The sequence below is a fragment of the Ceratotherium simum genome, chromosome 4 (assembly GCF_057802395.1).
Source record: "Ceratotherium simum simum isolate JZ-2026a chromosome 4, ASM5780239v1, whole genome shotgun sequence".
Lineage (NCBI taxonomy): Eukaryota > Metazoa > Chordata > Mammalia > Perissodactyla > Rhinocerotidae > Ceratotherium > Ceratotherium simum.
The window spans coordinates 11280286-11286285 of NC_141903.1; positions in this window are offsets into that span (position 1 = coordinate 11280286).

Genomic DNA, 6000 nt, shown 5'->3' on the forward strand with positions numbered 1-6000 from the left:
AGAGCAGATGTCTAATAAATTGCTGTACCAGGTTTCAGGCCCAGGCTATCTGACTCTAGAAATTGCCCCTTGTGTGAAAGAAACATGTCCCGCCTTTAAGGATCCTACAGCCTGGGCCAGAAACAATCATGGAAATGGACAATTGCTTTAGTATACAAGTTCCCTAATGGCGGTATAAACAAGGAAAGTGGCTGACCAGCGTATGAAATGTCCCATCCTGGGTCTTCAAGGATGAATAGGAGTTTGCCAGGGGATGGAAAAGGGGGTTGAACTTTCCAGGGAATGGCCTATTAAAAAGCAAAATATGGGGGCCGGCCCGGTGGCGCAAGTGGTTAAGTGCACATGCTCCACTGTGGCGGCCCGGGGTTCGCTGGTTCGGATCCCCGGAGCGCATGGATGCACCGCTTGTCGGGCCATGCTGTGGCAGACGCCCCATATAAATTGGAGGAAGATGGGCACGGATGTTAGCCCAGGGCCAGTCTTCCTCAGCAAAAAGAGGAGGATTGGCAGATGTTAGCTCAGGGCCGATCATCCTCACAAAAAAAATTAAAAATAAAAAAAATAAAAAGCGAAATATGAAAAGGCCTGGTAAGTTTGGGGAACAGTCAGAGGTCTGGGGTGGAAGGCGCCTGAGGTGCACACCGGGGAGTCAAGATAAAGAGTAGACACGAAGGCAGGCGTTCAACCACAAAGAGCCGTGTGTAGCAGGGTAGACCACAGGGACCCAGCATGGTTTTGAGCAGAGGAATGCCAAGACAAGCTCTGTTTTAGGAAGAGAACTGGTGGCAATGTAGAGAAATGCCTGGAACAGGACATAGAGTTCTGCCACCCAAAATGGGTTTCGGGGCTCCCAGTTGTTCACTTTAGTTTGTTATAGCTAGACAATGCTGATTTCCAGTTAGGTCACAAAAGCCTTTGTGGAAGCTCAGATGTTCTGCCCTGGAAGGGTTGCCCTGGGATCTGCCCAACACCCCCACCCCACCCTCTATTCCCCGTGCCCCACCAGCCCACCCCACCCAGGCAGGTGGACCTGGGCCTTATTCCACCACCAACACTCCTTGCTAGCCTCTCCCCACCCATCACAAAGCCCACTCAGCCTGCTATCTCGAGAGCCCAGCCCAGCGTCACTGGCTTTCTGGAAGGACTCGCCAGGCTGCAGGCTTTCCCTCTGCCTCCCCAACGAATCCAAGGCCTCTCTCTCCCGATCACTCCCTGGGCGCAACCCTGAAACCAGCCGCAATCAGCCAAGATTGCCAAAAGAACTAGATTCTTTCTCTCGGCGTGGGGTTGATTTTGAGCCTTCCCTTTAATTTTGGAAGTCCTGACTTTACAAAGTGCCAAATGCAGGACCATTAAAAAAAATCCTCCCCAAAATGAAGTTTCTCTAACAAATGGAAAGTAAAGCTCTCTTATTTGAGCAGCCAAATTCTAGAAATAGAAAGTCCCACAGGGCAGGAAGAGTTTAATCAAGTAGTTTTCATGCTCAATGGTTCAATGCTTGTGTGTGGGTATGTGCACATGTGCAGAAGAGGGGGCTTGGGCTCTGTTTCTCCCTGAGCAGGATTCAGGGAAAGGGAAAAGAAGGGTACCTTTTTGACTCAACTAAGGGACCCTAAGATGGCTGATGAGATGATGTATTTAAAGCTCTTTGTAAAGTGTAAACTAAAAACCTTACATGTAAGATGCTGTTGTTATTATTACTGTTGTTGTTACTATTATTAACATGCCAAAAGGCCCTTTTCAGAAGATGGTTTTGCCTTTTCAATCTCATAGGAAGAAACCCAAGTCTGACACTTGAGAAAGATGACAGAGAGGAGGACAAGGAGAAGAGGCACAAGGAGAGTAAGGGAAACCTCCTAGGGTCAGAGCAAGACAAGAAGATCCCCCAAGATGACCCCCCAGAAACCAGGAGGCCAGGATGGCGATTGAGCTAACGCTTGCCCTTCACCACGTACAAGGCTGTCACCAGACTGAACCCTAAAGCCAAGCAGCCACCCACTGCCCTTTTTGGGATCAGAAGCATCTAGCATAAACAGACTTACCCCTTAAAGAGCTGAAGGAACCCAAGGGGTTCCAAGGGGGTCCCTGGTGGGTGGTAAACCTTAGAATCAAAGAAATGGAGTGTTTAGCCCAGAGACTAAGTTCATCCAGCAAATTAAGGCCAAAAGCAGGAATAGACCCAGGTGTCTACCCAGGCCAAAGTTCTTCCTGCTGCTCCACAGTGGGCATCCAGCCAGAGTGAAGCCTGAGACAGACACTCCAACACCTTCTTGGTGGCCAGGAAAGTATCCCCTGCCTTCCCCCACAGCCATCTCCCAGTCCACTCAGACAGTTGGGAAGCTAGGGCGTTATCTGCTTTGGTGGTACTTATCCATGTTTTCCAGTCTGGGTTAGACAAAAGTGCCAAAGGAAACACTTAGGGAAAGTTGATGAGAGATGCCAGCTAGCCAGGACCAGCAAAGACAGAATTGGGCATTTGGCAAAGCTTATTTCTCTAACTCAACAATAGGTTCTAAGAGGAAAAATTTTAAGATGTTTTTAAAAACAATGTTATAGTGCCACTTCCCTAGTATGGAATAAATAATGTGCATTTTTTTTCAACACTGTCATATTCTGATATTATAATAAATGGATGAGTCACAGGAGAGCCATCAGACGCTCTTGTGAATACCATAAGCTCAGCCCTGCTCCGTGGTGTGTGTTTTAGTTTTACTTCTGACCTTCACACTCCCTGGGGCAAAGATTACTACATTCATGGGGTTTGGGCAAGTCTGGTGTGGAGTGAGTGAAAAAAATTGGTTCCTTGGACCATGAAGTGGGAAAAATGGATCCAGAGTTCCCCAGAGACATGGGAAAGAAGACCCAACACGTGGATTAGGGTCTGCAGGACGCATGGTTTGTGTGGTCACAGAGTGGGTGTCAAGGGTCACAGGGAAGGAAGCCACTCTAGTTCAAGGAGGAGACTACTTATTAAGTCATGAAGGAAGGTTCCACCTGGGCACTCCAATGCCTAATTAAATCCCCTCTTTATTCATCCCTCCCACAAGCATTTATTGAACATCTACTATGTGCCAAGTACTGGTCTAGGCATTGAGACCACAGGGGTGATCAAGACAAAGTCCTTGTTCTCCTGGAGCTTAACTTTTAACTGAATGTCAATCAGTCAATAAACAAACAAATAAAGATAATGTCAGATATTATAATAAAGTAGAGGTGACATGACTGGATAGCTGGGTGGGTACTTTACACAATGAAGTCAAGGAAGGTCTCTGAAGAACTGGGACATGGGGGTGGGGTGAAGTACCAAGAAATGGAAGAAGAAGGACGCCTGACCGCACAACACTCACATGTCATCTGCCCTCCTGCACGCGGCATCTGAGGAAGGTGGGCAGCCTGAGCACCTGAGTAGGCCAGAGGTGACGATGTGGACAAGAGAGCAGTACAAGTGGGCTTAGGAGTGAGGGGAGGAGACAGAGCTCACCCCTCAGCTTGCCAGCCCTGGAGCATTCTTGGGAGCCTATGGCCTTTCTGAATGAGGAATGTCAAGGATCTGGAGGCTGCCACCAGCTGGCTGAAGGTTACCTTCACTTCCCTGGCAGATGGCCTTGTATCTACCCAGTGAAGAACTCCATTAGGGGCAAGACACTGGCAGGCAGCAGATGCACCAAGTGTTAGAAAAGGGACCAGTCTTGTCATTCCTTCTTCCCCTGGCATTTCCTGAGCAAGACAGGGCCATACAGACCAGGTACCCTAAGCCTCCATCAGGATGCCCTTGACATTACCTTCATACTTTTCAGTGTGAAAGAATCTAAAGTGGGGGGGTGGGTATATTTTGTGCTGACACACGTTGTGTCAGACCCTGGCTTAGACTAGTCAGATCCTTCCATGAATACCTGGATGGAATCATTCACAAAGGAAGAAGGGAGTAAGAGTGCTAAATAGGCAACAAATAGTGGCCTCCTTAGGGCAATGTGGTCCCTTAGTGGAAACATATGGCAGGCTGGTGGTCTATACTTGTATTTAGAACACTGTTTTTGATGGGAAACTGGGACCAAGATATTTCTGGCAATGGGGTGCCAGCATCATCCTTTCTGCCACTCTTTCTCCTTACTACTCTGTCACTGCAAGTGGGTACAGAACAATGCATTATGGATTTAGTATGCCTATGTGACACACACAAAATATTTTGGAGCAGGGGGCTTTCACCTTTGGACCTGCTATTGGCAGAGAAATAAAGAACAGGATTAATAAAAATGTTTCGGTTTCCTGGAACTCTACCCTTCAGCTAAGCCCCAGCAGGAGGAACAGGGAAGGTTATCAAATAAAGACCTGAGGACTGAGGATTTGTCTGCAGGTCAAAGGTGAGTGAAGACAGTGTGGGTCAAGAGGCACAGGCAGCTCAACTTCAAGATGTGGCCGGGGTGTGGGGTCAACTCCCAATGATGATGCAGGATTAACTGGTTAGCAGCATAACCTTGCTCACTCAGAGTAACCTTGTGAAGTGCTGAAGGCACAGGCGATTCTCTCAGCTCCTGACCAGGGCTCTGTAAGTGTCCTTGTTTGCCAGCCCCTGCATGGGAAGTGGAGATGAGGCAAGCCTTGAAGCCTGAGAGCGGGGTTGAGGGAGGGTCTAAGTGAGCAGGTCTCCATTCCTCTCCAGCTCCAACTGCCCTAGAGATCACGACTTCCTCTCCCACGTCCTTTTGGCAACATCACTGTGAGATTCAGTTTCCCATCTCGAAGAGGAGGATGACAACACTTGACACAATCAAGGCTTTGTAGATTATAAGTGGCAAAAGGCAATTCAAACTAACCAGCCACAAAAGGAATAAGTTGGCTTAAGTCGCTGGGAAATCTAAGGCATTTCTTACTGTGTCGGGCAGGGGTGTTTGGACCCCAGAGCTCATACAATAGCATAAGGGCTCAGGGTCTCTCATACATGCTTGGCTTTCTTCTGCATTGGCCTCATTCTCAGGAAGGCCCTCCTGAGGAGATGGCAAAGTGACTCTCAGCCACTGCAGACTGAAAGCAGTACATACTACTAATTTCAAGCCAGGAGAAAGAGCTTCTCTTTTCAATAATACCAAGAGACATCCCAGAAGAGTCACTGGCTCTGATTGGCCTGGCTTTGGGCAAATACCTATTACTGGACCAAACATTATGGTCAAGAGAATAGGATGCATTGCTGGCCAAGCCTACATCACGTGACCACTTTTGGAGCCAGAAACAGGCAGTCAAGGGTGAAGACAGGTATTTCCCCCAAGGAAAAGAGGGAATAGATGCTGGGTGGGCAAAAATGACAGATGGTAACTACTCGCCACAGGGAGTTATTGAGAAAATATGATGAATTCCGGTTCAAGATGACAACGTAGGGGGATCGTAAACACACTGCCTCTCATGAACACACCAAATCTACAGCTATATATGGAATAATTTCCTCTGAAAGAAACCCAAAAGCCAGCTGAGCAACTCCTACACTTCAGGCAAATGAAAAAAAACCCAAATTGAAACGGGTAAACGAGGCTAAGACACACAATCTCACAGTAAACCCCACCAGCACAGTGACCCGCAATCTGGAGGGGACTCAACCCTCAAGCTTCTCCTTGCGGAGAGAAGAGTTTGAACCTCACATCTGGCAGCCCAACTTTTGAGACCTGCACCAAAGAGATGAGCCTCCAAAACATATAGCTTTGAAAACCAACAGGGATCATGATGACGAGACCCACAAAGCTATAGCAAACTGAGAAATAGTTCTTAAGGAGCTTTCACCCGTGGACTCACCACCCCAGGGCCCAGCACAGAGGCAGCCGACTGAAAAGCAACCAGTCTTTCTGTGTAAGAGTCCTATTTGCTCATCTTGAAGCATCAGTCTGTGGGGCAGGCATCTAATTTAACATACATCTAGGGGCCCACTGAAAGTCTCTCCAAAGATGGAGGCCAGCAGGTACCATCTTTGCACTCTCCTTCTGCCTAGCTCCAGGCCACCAGTACCTACTGGAA